Source organism: Pongo abelii, chromosome 3, assembly GCF_028885655.2.
Source record: "Pongo abelii isolate AG06213 chromosome 3, NHGRI_mPonAbe1-v2.0_pri, whole genome shotgun sequence".
Classification (NCBI taxonomy): Eukaryota; Metazoa; Chordata; class Mammalia; order Primates; family Hominidae; genus Pongo; species Pongo abelii.
Window position 1 is genome coordinate 107,961,032 of NC_071988.2, and position 20,206 is coordinate 107,981,237.

At 37.6% G+C, this 20,206-nt stretch overlaps 1 protein-coding gene across 4 annotated transcripts in view; it reads right to left on the reverse strand.

The window, feature by feature from the left end:
• MAPK10 (mitogen-activated protein kinase 10) overlaps positions 1 to 20,206 on the reverse strand; it is a 587,630-nt gene that overhangs the window by 566,250 nt on the left and 1,174 nt on the right. The window lies entirely within an intron of this gene.

The window sequence follows — 20,206 nt, forward strand, 5'->3', positions numbered from 1 at the left end:
GGAGGCCTTTCTTGTTTTTCTGTTTTAAAATCATTTTGCTTATATGAGGTCCTTTGCATTTCCAAACAAAGTTTAGAATATGCCTATCAATTTCTACTCAAAAAGCTGCTTATATCTTGATTGAAATTGCACAGATTCTATAGATAAATGTGAGATAAATTTACCCATTAAAAAGTCTTTGAATCCATAAACGTGATATGTGTCTCCACTTATTAAGTCTTCTTTCATTTCATTCACCAATGTTTTATAGTTTTCAATATAGAAATTTTCCACATTTTCTTAGATTTATCCCTTATTATTCATCCTTTTTGATGCTATTGTTATATTTTTTAAATGTCAATTTCTAATTGTTTAATTACAAGTATATAGAGAAATGCAACTTTTTTTAAAGTCAGACCTATGGCTAAGAAATACAACTTACTTTTGTACGTTAATCTTATGTTCTGTGACCTGGCTAAACTCACTTATTAATTTTAGTAGAATTTTAAATAATCTTTGGGAGGGGATGGGGGGAAATTACACCATGTGAGAATGCTGATAGTTTTATTTCTTCGTTTATAATCTGTACACCTCTTATTTCTTCTTCTTGCCTCATTGCTCTGAACAGGGCAGTTAATATATGATTTAACAAAATATGATGGTTAATGTGTCAACTTGATTGTGCCAAAGTGTGCACAAATTAACCATTATTTCTGCGTGTGTCTATGAGGATGTATTTGAATGAGATGAGTACTTGAATCAGTGGATTCAGTAAAATAGATTGCCCTCCCCAGTGTGGGTGGGCATCATCCAATCTGTTGAGGGCCTGAATAGAACAAAATGACAGAGGAAAGAGAAACTCCCTCCATTTCTTCCTGTCTGCCTGTTTGAGCTGGGACATTGGCCTTCTCTTGCCCTTGGACTAAGATTTGCACTGATTCTCCCCTGATTCTCAGGCCTTCGGACTCAGACTGAAATTATACCACTTTCCTTCATGGGTCTCCAACTTGCAGATGGCAGGTTGTGGGTCTTTTCAGCCTCCATAATCATGTCAGCCAATTCCTCTAATATCTCAGATATTATGGATATTTGATATCATAATATGGATTATGGAATCAGATGGGAGAGAGATCCATCCTATTGGTTTTGTTTCTCTGGAGAACCCTGACTAATACACACAAGTAGTTAGAACAAATGTATTTTCTTTGGTCCTGATTTTTAAAAGAAAATAAATATCTTTCATTATTAAGTATGTTAGCTCTAGTTTTTTTGTAGATATCCTTTATCAGGTTGAGGACGTTATCTTCTACTCCTAATTTGCTGAGTTTTATTTTTCTTTTTTTGAATCTTGAATGGTTATTACATTTATTTCAAATGCTTTGGGAGAGGATGACACAAGAGATCACATGTTGTTTTTGTTTTGTTTCTAGTCTGTTGATATGCAGAGTTACATTGATTACTTTTTAAATGGTAAAGCAAACCTGCATTTGTGTTTAAGAATGAGTTACTACATCATAACCAAAAACACTCCATGGTGTATGATGGGGTTATGATGTAGTAACTCATTCTTAAACACAAAAGGGTAGACAAAGATCACAAGTCATTTGAGGGAAACCTCTAACATGAGAGAGAAGATAACAATAAACAGAAAAAAATAGCATTTGGAGTAAATAAAGTATCACTGTCACCTTCAAAGAGATGAGAGAAGATATTGTATGCTACGTAACATAACATAATATTGTGTGTGTGTGTGTGTGTGTGTGTGTGTGTGTGTGTGTGTATGTATATTATATATTGCCCAGGCTGGAGTGCAGTGATGCTTATAGCTCACTGCTACCTCAAACTCCTGGGCTCAAGTGATCTTCTCACCTCAGCCTCCTGAGTAGCTGTGATTAAAGGTACAAGCCATCATGCCCAGGTAATACTGTATGTTTTTAAAAGAATCATTCAAAGATCCAGAAAGAGCTCCTGTAAATTAAAAATAGGAAATAAAAATTCAGTGGAAAAAGATGACATCTAAGATATTTCTCAGAAAATGGGGGGGGGGGGGAAGACAATAAGAATAAAATTAGCAAGAAGCAGCATAAGAAAATTAGAGGTTTAGCTTCTGATTAATGGTAGCTCTGCAAAGAACAGAGATACTAAACTGGGGTGGGGGTGGGGCAGGTAGAGTAGTTAATGGAGTTATAATGCAAGAACATTTCTTAAACTGAAAGACCTGAATTTCCAGTGCCCAGCATGATTTTAAATGGCCTATAGTAGGCGGAGCACGGTGGCTCACGCCTGTAATCCCAGCACTTTGGGAGGCCGAGACGGGCGGATCACGAGGTGAGGAGATCAAGACTAGCCTGACTAACACAGTGAAACCCCGTCTCTACTAAAAATACAAAAAATTAGCCGGGCGCGGTGGCGGGTGCCTGTAGTCCCAGCTAACTCAGGAGGCTGAGGCAGGAGAATGGCATGAAGCCGGGAGGCGGAGCTTGCAGTGAGCCGAGATCGCGCCACTGCATTCCAGCCTAGGCGACAGTGCGAGACTCCATCTCAAAAAAAAAAAAAAAAAAACCTATAATAGGTTAATTATTGTGAAATGTCTGAGCACTAGACGAAGGTTTTAGGATAAAGATCCCAAACCTTCCACTGAGGGAAAACAATTTACATTAAAAAACTCAGGAACTAGAATGACAGACTTTTCAGCTGCAATTCTGAAAGTTCAGAGACAATAGAGCGCTGCTTTTAATATTTTGAGGTAAAAGAATTTCCAACATTATATTTAGTATAAATGCATTTTTAGGCCCACTATAGTGGCTTACACATGTAATCGCAGCTCTTTGGGATGCCGAGGTGGGAGGGTTGTGTTTGAGCCCAGAATTTGAGACAAGCTGAGCAATGTAGTGAGAGCCCTCCCAACCACCCACCTCTACAAAAAATAATTGGCCAGATGTGATGGTGCACACTTGTAATACCAGCTGCTTGGGAGGCTGAGGTAGGAGGATTGCTTGAGCCTGGGAGGTTGAGACTGCAGTGAGCTGTGATCGTGACACTGCACTCTAGTCTGGGTGACACAGAAAGACCCTGTCTCAAAAAAATTTTTTTTAATTAAAAAGAAAGATGTATGCCATTAAATCAAAAGAGCAAACTAGAAGGAAAAGGACATAAGACTCAGAAATAAAGAATCAAACCCACAATAAAGATAAAGATGTGCGGTGACAGCGTGCTGGCAGTCCTCACAGCCCTCGCTCGCTCTCGGCGCCTCCTCTGCCTGGGCGCCTACTTTGGTGGCACTTGAGGAGCCCTTCAGCCCACTGCTGCACTGTGGGAGCCCCTTTCTGGGCTGGCCAAGGCTGGAGGCCACTCCCTCAGCTTGCGGGGAGGTGTGGAGGGAGAGGCACGAGCGGGAATCGGGGCTGCCTGCCGCGCTTGAGGGCCAGCTGGAGTTCCGGGTGGGCGTGGGCTTGGCGGGCCCGCACTTGGAGCAGCCGACAGGCCCTGCCGGCCCGGGCAATGAGGGGCTTAGCACCCGGGCCAGCGGCTGCAGAGGGTGTACTGGGTCCCCCAGCAGTGCCAGCCCACCGGCGCTGCGCTGGATTTCTCACCGGGCCTTAGCTGCCTTCCCACAGGGCAGGGCTCTGGACCTGCAGCCCGCCATGCCTGAGCCTCCCACCCCCTCCATAGGCTCCTGTGCGGCCCCAGCCTCCCCAATGAGCGCCGCCCCCTGCTCCATGGCACCCAGTCCCATCCACCACCCAAGGGCTGAGGAGTGCCAACGCATGGCGAGGGACTGGCAAGCAGCTCCACCTGCAGCCCTGGTGCCGGATCCACTGGGTGAAGCCAGCTGGGCTCCTGAGTCTGGTGGGGACGTGGAGAATCTTTATGTCTAGCTCAGGGATTGTAAATACACCAATCAGCACCCTCTGTCTAGCTCAGGGTTTGTGAGTGCACCAATAGACACTGTATCTAGTTGCTCTGGTGGGGCCTTGGAGAACCTTTGTGTCCATACTTTGTATCTAACTAATCTGATGGGGGCATGGAAAACCTTTGTATCTAGCTCAGGGATTGTAAACGCACCAATCAGCACCCTGTCAAAACAGACCACTGGGCTCTACCAATCAGCAGGATGTGGGTGGGGCCAGATAAGACAATAAAAGCAGGCTGCCCCAGCCAGCAGTGGTAACCTCCTGGGGTCCCCTTCCACACTGTGGAAGCTTTGTTCTTTCACTCTTTGCAATAAATCTTACTACTGCTCACTCTTTGGGTCCACACTGCTTTTATGAGCTGTAACACTCACCGCGAAGATCTGCAGCCTCTCTCCTGAAGCCAGTGAGACCAGGAGCCCACCAGGAGGAACGAACAACTCCAGACGTGCTGCCTTAAGAGCTGTAAACTCACCGCGAAGGTCTGCAGCTTCACTCCTGAGCCAGTGAGACCACGAACCCACCAGAAGGAAGAAACTCCGAACACGTACGAACATCAGAAGGAACAAACTCCAGACGCGCCACATTAAGAGCTGTAACACTCACCGCGAGGGTCCGCGGCTTCATTCTTGAAGTCAGTGAGACCAAGAACCCACCAATTCTGGACACAAAGAGAATCCCCAGAACAATGGTACAAAGACATTCCAGAATGACATCTATGCAGCAGGCCTAAAGAACAAGTACATATTGGAGTAGGAGAATGCAAAGCTCTAATAAGAAAGTCCCTGAAATGGAAAAACGTGTTTGTTTGCCAACCTTGTTGAGAGGAGATTTATGTTTCTGACAGTTTAGGGACATTTAGGTACACAGAAAACCAAGCAAGCAAACAAAAAAAGACAATTATTTTACTCTAGAAGGAAAATAAAATAGCACAAGAAAATTAATATAATCCAAATACACTATGCAACTCAGTTTTGAGTAATTACGTGGTTGCAATCGTTATAAAGGCTGAATATTGACAAAATTGAAATTGAGATCATTGAACTGGAAAAACAGGGGCATGAAAGTCTAATAGATAAAACAGAAGAAAAATTTTAAATACCATTTTATTGAGTAAATATTTATAGAATATTTATTGTGGTCTAGGCAGTAAGTGCTTCACAAATACTATCCATGTAATCTTGATATTAGGATTAAGGTTAGTATTAATTCCAAGTCAATTGGAATTAAGGTTGGTATTATTAATACCTATATTAATAAGGTAGTAATCTATAAGGTTGGTATTACTAATTCCAAGTTTGCTGATGAGTGAGCAAAAGCACAGAAAATTTAGTTAATTTCCCCAAGATCAGTGGTTTTCAATTGGGGGTGATGTTGCTCCCAACCCCAGGGGACATTTGGCAATACCTAGACACATTTTTAGTTGTTATAGCTGGGGTGGCAGTGCTGCTGGCATCTAGTGGGTAGAGGCCAGGGATGCTGCTAAATATCCTATAATGCACAGTACAGCTCCCTACCACAAATCATTATCTGGCACAAAATATCAATTGTGCTTTGGTTAAGAAATAATATCCAGAATGAAAAGGAATGGCAGTGGGAGAGCTGGGATTTAAATCCCAGCAGCTCTTGACCACCTTACTACTCTGCCTTTCAATAGCAGTCTAATGATGTTGTTTAGAAACATGAAGATAAAATCAGAAGAAAGAGCTGGAAGAATTAAAGTGGTTGCTTCTACAAAGAGATAACCTGAGATGGAGAATAAAGGCCATAAACTATTATTGTGCTTTTGTGTGTTGTTTTTCACTGTTCTCTTAAAAGACCTGAAGCACTATTTGAATTGTAATATGCTTATTTTCAAAGGTTAAACTATCTGTGAGCATTCAAATCATAGATAATGTTCAGCTTAATTATTGTTTTCCATATTTGAGAGTATTTATTAAAATGCAGTTTATAAGAGTTTTCTAGCAGCAAATATTTGTAATGAATGAAAAGAGGGAAAAAGTTTCATGGAGGAGAGAATAAGAGAACTTTTGTCTTGATTGACATCTTGCACCTCAAGTTCCAACTTGTGACATAATGAAGCATTTTAAACAGAATTTTTAATTTGTTTTAATTTTAAACAGAGAATCTTGAAGATTTTCTGTTTAAAAATCTGGAAGATAGATTACCAACTCTATCATTACATATATTAAAACATCAACATTAGAGGAACAGTGAAGTTGTTCAAGAAAACACTGGAAGTGAGTGAAATAAGGATGACACTTTTATTCTTAATAATTATTTTTAAGTTAATAAATGTGATATAATCTAAAAAGCCATGTGGAAAATACAAATCTAACTTGGAAATTCACCCAATATTTTCTGCCAGTAAGAATGTATCTTTAATTCAACAGGATATATGGCAAAGAATAGGAAGAAAGATACAAAGTTTATGTTACTACTACAGCAGTACATTGGATCAGCAGATTATCCCACTCCTTAGCCTCAGAGAAAACATAAGCCATCTACAAGAAACTTTCCCATCTCTATTTCCTTACCCACATCTCCATTTTCCTTTCTCTGGTGTTTCTCTTCCTGTTTAAGGTGCTTTTTGTTTTGTTTTATTTTTTCCGACTAGGTAAATTCACATGTTTCAAAAAGCAAAAGACATCAGCATACAGTAAGAAATCTTGAACCTGCTGCCATGCACATTTACCTCATTCTTCCCAGTTCTCTACAAATAACCATTTTTATAGTCTGAATTCTCTCAGTAATTCTTTATATAAATACAAGCAAATATGGATATGTACACACACACACACACACACACACACACACACAATCTTTCTTATATTTCCCATATGCACTCTTCAATGTCTTGCTTTATTTCACATAAAATGTTTTGGGATACAATTCAATATAGCAAAGTCTGGCCACCTTGAAGATACTTATCATTTAACAAATGAGAAAATTTAATTCCAGAGATTATATTTCCATTAAAAATATTAACCACCATAATAATTACTTGACAATTTTTAAGTTTTTCAGTTCTCAGATACACTAAAAGAAAAATATTTTTAAAATCAGATGTATATTTTCTATGTTTTAAATTTTTCTTTTTAAGAGACAGGGTCTTGCTCTGTCACCCAGGCTGGAGTGCACTGGCACGATCACAGCTCACTGTAACCTCAAACTCCTAGGCTCAAGTGATCCTCCCACCTCAGCCTCCCAAGTAGTTGGGACTACAAATGCCTGCCACCACACGGACTAACTATTTTTATTTTTTGTAGATAGAGGTCTTGCTGTGTTGCCCAGGTTGCTCTTGAACTCTGGATTTCAAGTGATCCTCCTCCCTCCCAAAGTACTGGGATTACCAGTGTGAGACACCGTCCGTGGCCTGTTTTTATGAGTTACTAGTTAAGCCAACTTAAAGAAAAAGTGTACTTTAGCAAGCAGTATGTTTGGAAACAAATTCATAATTAGACTAAATACCCTTTGTATAAAAGTTGGCCGGACGCTGTGGCTCACACCTGTAATCCCAGCACTTTGGGAGGCCAAGGTGAGTGGATCACTTGAGGTCAGGAGTTTGAGACCAGCCTGATCAACATGGCAAAACCCCGCTTCTACTGAACATACAAAAATTAGCCGGGCATGGTGGCGTACATCTGTAGTCCCAGCTACTTGGGAGGCTGAGGCAGGAGAATTGCTTGAAGCCAGGAGGCAGAGGTTGCAGTCAGCTGAGATCGGGCCACTGCATTCCAGCCTGCGCGACGGAGCGAGACTCCACCTCAGAAAAAAAGAAGTAAATCAGTGGTCTTAATGTTCTTACTTTGCCTTAATGTTGCATCATTTTCTGTACTTCTAAATTGTAATTACTAAAATTTTAAATATGCAACTTTATCAAATATTTTAATTTCTCTATTTAAAAAAATCCTGAGATAGTCAAAGATCATTTTTCAAATGCTAAAAACCTAAATAATCACATTGAAATCAATTTTTTTTCTAGCAAGATTTTAATGGGAGCTAAGGGGCTTGAGATTGTATAAATAATTAAACCCTCCCCTCTACTCCATGCAACATGGAGAACTCAGGTGGACACACATTTCTTTGAATGGAGCTCAGAATGTGGAGTTGGTAGAGGAGAGAAAGAAAAATGTAACACATGACAACTGTACACCAAGTTAACCCCAACATATCCCTACTTCCTGAGGATAAACAGCCTGATTTGACCTGGAGTTTCGAAATCAAAGGAAGGTAAGAGTTTCTCTGTGGCCCTTCCAAGATTCTCCCAGAGTGCAAAGCCTACTCAAATGCCACAGGAGAATCCTATTTTATAGTCAGTTGTCTTTGAATAAATGGTGTTTTGCTTCAATTCTAAATTAATATTATCTTTTGGGTACATATTAAGTTAGTTTCCTCTCTTCTATTTCAAGTGAAAAATTACTTTGCATTTTATGGATTCAACTTATTCCCAGAACTGCTAGAATTGTACTAGCAGACAATCAGAGGGTTTTGCACCATGTCTATTTGACTTTCTTATAGCATATGGACATACCCTTGTCTGAAATTAAAAAAAAAAACTACAGAAAAAAATGGAAAGATCCGCTCTATTCCCTAAAACAGGAAGAGAAATAATTTCAACACATATAAAATAATAAAAGGAAATTCAATATCTATTGAATAACTACCATAGGCAAAGCAATGCAACCTTCTAAAGGTTGAAATTAGTAATGTGTTACTAGAAATATAATAAGAATGTCAAATACAGATTATATTAGTGCTGTAATAAAATTAAGTAGAGCTTCTTCAAAATTATATATGTTCACAAGCACAAAAATAACAAAGAAAAATGGTAAGCATGTTGTCAAAATGCAATTGATGATTTTTCAATCATGCCACATTTCCCCAGCAGGTGTTCTATTTAAAGAAATTTGTTATGTTTATTCTGGTTGTTTGTATAACTAAGCTATATTTTTTTTTCAGTTATTGTGTGTGTGTGTGTTATCTTGGTGAAGATGAAGTATAAGAACTCTAAATTATACAACCTCTATGTATCTTTGAATAGACTATCAATTTTTAAAAACATTATTAATTAGACACACCAATTGAGCTGTATGTTCTTATGTGTTATTTGCTGGCACTGATAAGTTTCTGGAAATTAGGAAAACACTGTAAGCTATATATATATATATATATTCTAATACTGCAGAGGCATGTGAATCAAGTGGTTTGCACAATTGATGTCCAAACAGGAAATTATTTTTTGTTAAAATATTATTTATCAGGTGCCAAGTGTAATAGGAATTCTCAAGAGCTTCATACTGAATCTATAGGCTTTTTTCTTTGTCTTCAAAAGTACAAGAAATCATTTATTGTTTTTAATCTGTAAAAATGAAAGTAATAGCAAATATAAAACGCATTTAGGAAAACAGAAAAAGTAAGCCAAATGTAATCTCTAACTCTTTCAAAATTAAAAATCCCTTTTGAGAAGAAGAAATTTGTAAGTACAAGGCAAATTTGCTAATACATTTTTGTTTACTTTGTTATAAGTTCAGTATAAAATTAGCATAATTTCCAAGTACTAGATACCATATTACTAGTATAAATACATGCTATTTAGAAAGTGATTACTATAGTAGTTTGAAACACACAAAATCAAGCAAAGGTTTTTGCACATATCTTGCAAATATAAACTTAGAACCTTGATTTTACCAAAATTATACGAACTTTATCTTTATTCATGATCATATCAAATAACTACCTTGGCTCTTTGCCCTCCCAAAACAGGCCTCCTTTTCCTTAAAGCTATTCCATTTACTTGGCTTAATCTATAACTAGAGCAAGACTGAAATAATCATCTATGTCATCTAAAAAAACCACTTACAAGAACGACACTGTGGGAAAAGAGAGAGGCAGTGGCCTGGCACTGATGACTGTCAAACAGGAATTGGGAACTAAACCAATGAGCCCTGAAAGACTGGTAATTTGATAGGAAACTTTCTATAGTAGCTGAGAAAACAATGATACTTTACATAAAATTTAATCTTTTATAAGATTTTTGCATTTTAGTTGATAACATTTATATTTTTATCTTACTACTGTGGTTATAGTTGAATGTGTTATTAATATAATTAGGTGATATAAATAAAATTAACATATTATTTTATGAAAATATTATTGTATTAGTCAAAAACCAAATAATCATTTAAAATTGTTTGTTAAATTGAAATAGCTCATAAAGATCTTTCTTGTTTATTTAATTAGTGATTGATGGAAAAACTTATTGTTACTACATCCAAATAACCTGTTCACCCTACCCTCACCACTCAGTGAACATTAACTCTGCCTGTAGTACCCCCATGTACTACAGTATCTAAAGTACCTAAGTAGTTTACTTAGGTAGTACAGTTACCTAAGTAAACTAACATATATTTTCTTTTCTTTTCTTTTTTTTTTTTTTTTTTTGTATTTTTAGTAGAGACGTGGTTTCACTGTATTAGCCAGGATGGTCTCGATTGCCTGGCCTCATGATCTGCCCTCCTTGGCCTCCCAAAGTGCTGGGATTACAGGCGTGAGTCACCGCACCTGGCCCCCATATATTTTCCGTCCCTTCATCTCATGCCTACCTTTTCTAGAGGCTAGAAAAGCTATGTACTTGCTTCCTTGCTTTCTTTGCAATCAGAAGTGGTCATATGACATAATTCCGGCCATCAATATGTAGGTGAAAGAATACTAGAGAGAAGCCTTTTGGGGGAAAGTCTTAGTTTTTCTACATTAAAAAAAACACACAGTTTTCCATCATTCTTTTGGTCTTGAAAGAGGATCGAATGCCTGGAATTGCTGCAGTCCTGTTATGACTTTAAGAGGAAGGTAAAGATAATTGCAGTGATCCTGGATTGGATATTGTTGAGCTACTGCACTGTCAGCAGCAGTTGCCTACTACCTGGTTTGTAATGTGAGAAAATAACCCTTTCGGTTTAAGCCACTGCTTATCAGATACTCTATTACTTGGGGCCAATAGTCTTTCTGATGCACTGCCCTAAAAGAGTTCATATTCTGAGAAAAATATGATCACATGCCCAAAGTAGGTAACAGTGCTTTAAATAAAAGATATCTTTTATCTTATCTAAATTAAGGTACCCACCTTCCACCCCCTTATAATATTCTGAATAACAGAGTCTAGCTATTTGCTGAAAGAAAGGGCTGGTGATTTCTCAAAGAAAGGGCTGGTGAATGAATTTATGCATAGATGTGTTTTAGTTCTGGTTAAAAGACAGGTAATGAATGTATGAATGTGTGTGAGTGTGTGTGTGTCTGTGTGTGTGCATGCATGGGTGTGTGTAGGGTGATAATCCATATAAAATAGTTAATTTTATCAGAGACTTTGTGATATAGTGAACACAATTGGTGCTGCTTCAAGAACCAACTGATAAAGTATGGCAAAGTAGTAGCCTCACTTCTGCAGTTAAGCCCAGCCCAGCTCTAGCTCTTTGGTAGGCAGTTTGGCAATCACTGAGAGACAATCCCTACAACATCAAGATTAATTCTGTCACAGAGGGTATAAGCAGCAGCAGACGTGTCAGGAAACTCTACAGTAAGTGACATTCAGGTATTAAACTTTTAGGAGGTCTAAGTGGAAAAACAAAGAAAGTTTACAGAGCATATATTAATATCTCTTGAAAAATCCTGGAAATATTGGGAGTGGTAAGAAATTTTGGGGAGTCTGGAGTTCCTACGAGAGGGTCTCACTCTGTCACCAGGCTAGAGTACAGTGGCACCATCACAGATCACAGAAGCCTCCACCTTCCAGGCTCAAGCAATCCTCCCATCTCAGCCTCCCAAGTTGCTGGGACTATAGGTGCACACCACTACACCTGGCTAATTTTTAAAATTTTTTATAGAGATGGGGTCTACAGGCTGTTGCCCAGGCTGATCTCAAACTCCTGGGTTCAAGTGATCCTCCCACTTAGCCTCCCAAAGTGCTGGGTTTACAAGTGTGATCCACTTTGCCTGGCCTAAATTTGCATTATTAATGTAACTGGAATCTAGTTTGTAGACAAACTGATGGGGTTATGAAGAAGGTGATTTTTGGTTAACAGATAGTTTAACTCTTCACCCAATTCAAGCTGCTATTGGTGAAGAGAAGCTTGAAGATGCTATTGAGAAGACTTTTATCCAATAAAAGTCTTGGATTAAAAGTCCAAGACAGTAGCTCAACAATATCCAATCCAGGAATTTTATCTAACACTTTTATCCAACACTTTTATCCAACTTTTAATCCAATTCAAGCTGCTATTGAGAAGACTTTCCCATTAAGAGAACTGGACCGGAGAAAGGAAGATTACTCAAACAAGAAAGCAAGAGAATGCTTATTGAAAGCCGAGTAACTGGAGTATATTCTTCGATTAAAGGCAGTAGAGTTTATACTTCTTTAGGTTCATATTAATGGTATACTGTAATAACCATGTCATTAGAAGGGTAAAAAAGTCTTATTTCCCCCTCCACACTCCAAGACTCTGTATGCAGTATTAATCTCTCTTCATTTTTTAAAAATGAAATTGAATGCTATGGAAAGACAAATCATTGCCACAAATTACTATGGGCAAGAAAACTGGAATATATTATAAAAATATATTTAATGGAAGCATTCTAAACTCATATTGTTTCACAAGTGTCCTCAAGCTATATGTTCCCTTTAACAAAAACTAAAACAAAAAACTGTAGGTTTTGCATTATGGAAAGTGTTTATGTAAATAAGACATTCTAGAACTCCCAACAGTAGATCCATGGTCAAAAGGCCTTGGCCCAGCATCAAGATTGGCTAATGAATGCATAACAGTAGGTTTTTAGTGAAAATATAATGCTTCCATCATATATGTATAATATTTTATATTTCTCTACTTTAACTTTTTAGAATAGCTGAAGAACTACTCATCCTAATCGTTTCAGCTAAGACAAATTTCCCCTCTTCATGTTGTTGAATGTGGCAGGTTCCCCTTTTAATATGAATATCGTAAGTCTGGGTTTGGCTCTAGACTAATAACTAGTCTCTGTAGATATGACCATTTTCCTCCTAAGTTTTCTACTAGACATTATAGGGGGAGATGTAAAAATCAAGACAATCAACTTAAAAAAATTATTTTCAAGTGATGCCTGTTTAAATTAACTGCTCTAATTCCACCTAACAAAGACTTTAATTATCAATTTTCTTGCACAGCAGCTCACTCCCATCAGACAATATGAAATCACACTCTTTAAGACAGAAGAATAACTAGAAAGCTTAACTTCTGTCTTGGTCTTCATTTCTGGGAACACTTTTACAAATCAAGATTAGCAGCCATGAACCCTAAGGCAAGTCCCTGTGGGTCAGGATTAGAGCACATTCACATTAAATTACTTAGTATATGTTCTAACATGGCTAAGTTTCAAAAATACAGAAGGGTTATGCTTATTTGCCGTATTCCCTTCAACCAAACTGAATAGGCAGTTACATAACTTGCCAGGACAAGTAGTAGAAATGAGTCAGAGACAGGACCAACCCTAGTAAAAATTGTGAATTAGGCAGTTTGACTTCAGTGCCACACCCCTTTAGTACTACATATACTTCCTTGATCCCCTCCCTTGGTATCATCAGCCCCGAGGGCCACCCTCATACCACATACCTCTCCCCCACCAAATTCCTCTCTCTCTCTTCCACTCATCATCGAAACTGGCTTCCCCTCTTTCCGACTTCCCCTTCATTAATTAGAATTTGCAGCTCCAGTATCTCTCTCCTTTAAGGTTTAAAATGACAACTAATCTGATAAACCAATCTACATTAAGGTGTGAAGAGAGAAAGCTAGAAAATAAAGTGAATTTTAACTATGACTTTCTAAAGATAACACCTTTGCAGTTTAACTCATTAATGACTAAAACTGAGAATTTCTAGCCAAAAAATTTAGGTGAGGGAAATGTTTTGGTTCAGGTAGAGCCTTGAAGCACCTGGAAAATCAAGTAAGAATAGGTGGTTGCTTTTATGGTGTAACCAGCTCTAATAAGTGTAACTAACTAGCCCTGGTCAGTTTGGGGCCAGTAGGGGAAAACGGGAAATAAGCTAAATATACAAAAGAAGTTCTTTTGCAAAGAAAAGTGGAAGTTACAGGAGCACCACAATTAAATTTTTCTGTCTTAGTATTTCATAGATCTAGCGAGTCCTGGTGCCTGTAAATATTTTCCAAAGTTTCTCTTCAGAATGAGAAAATTATGTCCAAAAATTATCTCAAGCCTAAAATATTCAGCAATTCCAAAAACCTGTAAAGCTTTTTGTTGTTTGGCTTTAAAAAATAGTGGCCTAAAGCTTACAGTTTTCATGCATATATTGTATTTGCTCCTGCTGAATATTGAAAAAACATTACAGGCTATCATGTGTGGAACATATTAGCTATTCTTATTTCCTTCACTTTATAAATGAGGAAGATACTCAAAGAAGTTAAGTGGCTTGCCAAGATTTGTACTTAGGTTTTCTGAGTGTAAACGCTGTGTTCTTTTCAATGTGCTTTGTCCCAGTGTTTAGTTATCTCTGTCATTTCTGTCATGTGACTCTGCATCCTAGGGGAATTCTCAAATTTTAAAGAGGGTTCAGCTACTACCAAAAGAAAATAACTTGTGTATTCAGTGGACCTGAAGGTAATTCTAGTCCTATCTGGTTCCTATCACTGCATTTTTTTCCCCTAGCTAATTCTTGGTTCACTTGGAAGTGTTAGTATTGCCTCACAAAGTCTTCCTTAAGCACTGTCAGAATTTGTGCTTCAATTATCTGCTCATGTTTTGGTGGATTACTTATCTTGCTTCTGCTTCTCACCTGGGCAACGTTCCCATCACAGCTCTTATGCTGTAAGCAAGAAAGGATAATATGCTTCTGGGCTTAAAGTAGGGAAAAACACTAACATAGTTGGTACAAGCCAAAATGCAAATATTTCACATTGAGATGAACACAAGAAGCCAGCTGGGAAAACACTGCTATTTACAGATTTAGATTAGCCCAGAATTCATTTCAGCCTTTGAGGTAAAAGGTGGCATTTAAAAATCACTGGCATTTAAAACACACACTCTTAACACTTTGGAGAGATATAGACCCCTTTGTGAATTTGTCAAAAATTATGGATGAAGCTGGGTGTGGCGATGCATGCCTCTAGTCCCAGCTACTTTGTAGGCTGAGGCTGTAGATTCACTGGAGCCCAGGAGTTTGAGGCCACCGTGTAGTATGACTGTGCCTGTGAATAGCCACTGCACTCCAGCCTGAGCAAGAGAGCAAGACCCATCTTTTAAAAGGAGAAAAAAAGTATGGACATTTTCCCTAGAAAAAAAACACAATCACACATACCTGGAATACAGTCTGGGGGCTCCATTATGTGGTTGTTCACGGGTCCAACATAAAATATTCTTGAGTTAGAGTGTGTCATGAGTACGGTCCCAAAGTGATGAACAACCCATATGACACTTAAAGCCCAATATTTGTTATGGCCAGCTTTCTAATTTCCTTAGTAGTAGTAGCAAAAAATGATGTGGATCTTTTATAACAAAAGTAACATATGGTTGTAAAGATTTTTTTTAATTTCATAAATGCAATGTTTTCCGTAATTATAATCCTCAAACATTGTTAACAGAAAAATATCTCCATATATATTTATAGATATAAGTATTTTTAAACAGAAATCAGATCATACTATATGGCAACTTGATTCTGTTGCTAGATCATATATATTGGTTTACCAGAGTTTAATCATTCTGTTAGCATGGACATTTATTTTGTTTTTGATTTTATAACTATCAACAATAAGGCAATGAATATCCTTGATCACATATCTGGTCATGTATATAAATATACATAGGATAAATTTCTGAAGTAGAATAAATTAAAGGATACAAACATAAATTGTGAAAGACATTGAAATTGTACTTCCAAATGGAATAAACTAACCTATGATCTTTCTATTACTTACAGAAACTTTTAATTATATTTTATGTAGTAAAATGTACAAATTCTTTTAAGTTTTTGGTTTTTATCACGTGTAGAAACAAGACTCAAATGCTCTAAATGAATTCACTCATACCTTCTTCTAGTACGTTATGACTCAGATTTTTATATGGAAATCTAAATGTTATTAAACAGAAAAGAGCTTAGAAGTAGACCATAGAACATACAGGAATTTGTATATGATACAGAGAGGATTTCGTTTCTGTGGGGGGAAAGCTGAATTATTAGGTAAAGATGTGGGGACAACTAGGTTGCTGCTGCTACCACCAAAATAAATTCCATATGGATTAAAGAATAAAATGTGAAAAACAAAGCCATAAAAATTTTAAAAGAAAATATGGGAGAATATTTTTGGTAACACACAAAAAAATGGCTTTTAAGCATAGAAAAATATCCTCAAATAGAAAAGAAAATTATACCTGTAATGAGATATCATTTTATATCTATTAGACTGGGAAAGATAAAAACAGTTTGATAATGCTGTATTGGTGAAGATGTGGGGAAACACAGTATGCTATCAAACTTTCCGTCTTTGTTAGGATGACTGGAACTTGTACCACTTATCTGGAAGGCAGCCTGATTTTGTCTATCAAAATGTAAAACGTGGGCGGGCACAATGGCCCAACGCTTGTAATCCCAGCACTTTGGGAGGCCGAGGCGGGTGGATCACCTGAGGTCAGGAGTTGGAGACCAGCCTGGCCAACATGGTGTAACCCCATCTCTACTAAAAATACAAAAATTAGCCGAGTGTGGTAGCTTGTGCCTGTAATCCCAGCTACTCGGGAGGCTGAGGCAGAAGAATCGCTTGAACCCAGGAGGCGGAGGTTGTAGTGAGCAGAGATTGCGCCATTGCACTCCAGCCGGTGTGACAAGAGCAAAACTTCGTCTCAAAAAAAAAAAGAAAAGTAAAATGTTCTTTAATCTAGCAATTTTACTTCTAGAAGCTAAACCTACAGATGTACACTACATGTAAGCCAGAATCGGATACAAAGAGATATATTTCAACTGGAAACCCTGTCTCTACTAAAAATACAAAAAATTAGCTGGGCGTGGTGGCGGGCGCCTGTAGTCCCAGCTACTCGGGAGGCTGAGGCAGGAGAATGGCGTGAACCCGGGAGGCGGAGCTTGCAGTGAGCCGAGATCGTGCCACTGTACTCCAGCCTGGGCGACAGAGCAAGACTCCATCTCAAAAAAAAAAAAAAAAAAAAAAAAAGGAATAGCAAAGGCTTGGAAATAACGTATATGCTCATTGAAAAGTGAGGAATTAAATAAATTATGCTACATCTAAGCAAGAGAATACTACACAGCCTTTCAAAAGAACTAGGCTCATCTAAAGCATCTGATAATAGAAATAAAATATATTATGAAGTTAAAAAATCAATACATTAGATGAGTAATATCCTTTGGAAAAGGATATTTAGATGTGTGTCTGAAAAGATACACAAGAAATAACTAGGTTTCTCAACACTGTAACCTGAATGATACACATCATCCCACCCTTTGCCTGTACCTAGTTGACTGCTTGAGTCTGCTGCTAATCATTCTAATTTATACTTTATTTTAATATTTTTTATGTAACTCCCACTGATTTTTTTTGTAAGACTCTTCTTATTTTTTTTTTGTTTTTTTTTGCAAGTAGCAGTAGTTTTTTTTTCTTTATTACTACATTTCATTGTATATATGTGTTACAATTTATCCATTTTTTAAAAAATTATTATTACACTTTAAGTTTTAGGGTACATGTGCACAATGTGCAGGTTAGTTACATATGTATACATGTGCCATGCTGGTGTGCTGCACCCAGACTCTTCAATGGCACTCTTCCAAATGAATTTTTAAATTATTTTATCAAATTCCTAAAAGTATTCTGTTGGACATTTGATTACAATTATACTGGATAGGCTGGGTGTGGTGGCTCACACCTGTAATCCCAGCAATTTGGGAGGCCAAGGAGGGAGGATTGCTTGAGCCCAGGAGTTTGAGACTAATCTGGGCAACACAGCAAGACCCCTCTCTACAAAACTTTTTTAAAAAATTAGCTGGGCATGGTGGTGTGCACCTGTAGTCCCAGCTACTTGAGAGGCTGAGGCAGGAGGATAGCTTGAGCATAGGAGGTCGAGGCTGCAGTGAGCTGTGACCGCACTACTACACTCCAGCCTGGGTAACAGAGCAAGACCCTGTCTCAAAAAAAAACAACAACAAAAAACCCAAAAAATTATACCGGATATATAACCTACTTTTAAAAGGTAATTATACATTCTTTCAACCTTGATATTTAATTTAAAAGTATATTGCTTTTTTATTTCAAACATTGTTATTTCTCATAAGTCTGTCATGATTCTAAAATTTTTTTTAGAGAAGGGATCTTGCTGTGTTGCCCAAGCTAGCATGCAGTGGCTAATCATAGGCACAATCATAGTCCACTACAAATTATATCATTTTTAAAGTACATCTTATAACTTTTGTTTATATTTTACATTATGTATTTGTTTATTTTTTTAAATAAAGATGGGGTCTTGCTATGTTGCCCAGGCTGGTCTTGAATTCCTGGGCTCAAACAATCCTCCTGCCTTGACCTTCTAAAGTGCTAGGATTACAGGCGTGAGCCACCATGCCCAGCCAGTTTTATAAATTCATTTTAGTGTTTATTTTTAGCTACTTAAATTTTTGTGGCTACTGTAAGTGTGATGGATTCTTTTTATATTGTATTTTCAAATTGGTTATGATAATACATGAGAAAGCTCTTGATTTTCATGTTTTTATTATTATTATTATTATTATTATTGTTGTTGTTATTTTTGAGACAGGATCTCACTCTGTTGCCCAGGCTGTAGCGCAGTGGTGGGATCATGGCTCACTTCAGCCTCGACATCCTGGCCTCAAGCAATCCTCCCACCTCAGCCTCCAGAGTACCTGGGACTACAGGTGCATCCCACCATGCTTGGCTAACTTTTTTATTGTTTGTAGAGAAAGGGTTTCACCATGTTGCCCAGACTGGTATTGAACTCCTGGGCTCAAGTGATCTGTCCACTTCGGCCTCCCAGAGTGTTGGCATTACAGGCATAAGCCACTGTGCCCCACCCCCCGTATGTTAATTTTATAACTAGCTATCTTAATTTATCTTTTATTGCCTCTAAAAGCTTTTCAGTTGATGCTTTGGAGTTTTCATATTATTTGCAAACAAATGACAATCCTGACTTATTTACAGTACTTAATTTCTTATTTCTATTTTATATCTAATTGCATTGGCTATCGTTTCTATTGTTACAATGTGATGGTGAATGTTCTTGCCTTGTACTTGACTTCAATAGGAATAATTACAATGTTATGTTATAAAGGAAGTTGCTGGCTTTAGTATAACATATATATATTTAAATTATTACGAATTCTAATTTTTATTGGGAATGATGCTGGACTTTACAAAATCCTTTTCAGCATCAACTGAGATCCTCATAATGTTTTCCTCCTTTGACTTATTAATATAATCAAGCATATGAGAAAATTTTGTTATTGAACTATTGCCATACTATACACATGAAATAATTTCTCTTAATTTTGTTATATTATTTGTAATGTAGTGCTGGGTTCCATTTGTTAGTATTGACTTTTACATTATATCCAAAAGGAATTTAACCTGTAGATTTCCCTTGTGTGTACTTTTTAACAGATTTTATTTTAAAACCAGTCTTTCAGCTCATCCAAAACAGAGGGATTACTGGTGAAAATGCCTTGAGGGCAACCACCTGAAATGGACTTAATAAAAAAACAAAACAAAACACGAAGAAGAAAAAGAAAAGGAAAAAAGCTAACAACACTGTGGTTTGTCTACTTTTGCGGAAATTTACAACACTATATACTTGCTATACCTTCTTTCTGATGTTAATCCACAAGCTATTGCAGCCATTAATTAAGGATATTGCTTTTCTTTCCAATAAATACATGAACTTTCTTTCAGAGGCAAACAGAGGCAGATGTTTCATGAAAGTTTCTGTTCATCCCAACCTGCCTTTCCGACCTCCCTGATAGATGATCCAGAACATTTAAAAATGGGGGAAGAACTGAGAAAAGGGCTCCAATCATTCACTTGTGTCTCCAATCCAAGGAGCCTGGCTTGTTATTTACTTTCACCACTCATCCCTGCTGCTGCTCTTTAGTTTTTGTTGTTTCCCTCAACTGACTTTCCTCATCTTTGCTGCATTCATCAAAGCCCAGTGTAAATTCCCCTCTTCCATAAACTGAGGAATCCAGCCCATTTTACATAGCAAACTTTCTCTTAGCTGCTATACCTACTCAAAGTTTGGCTGCACATTTTAGCTATAAT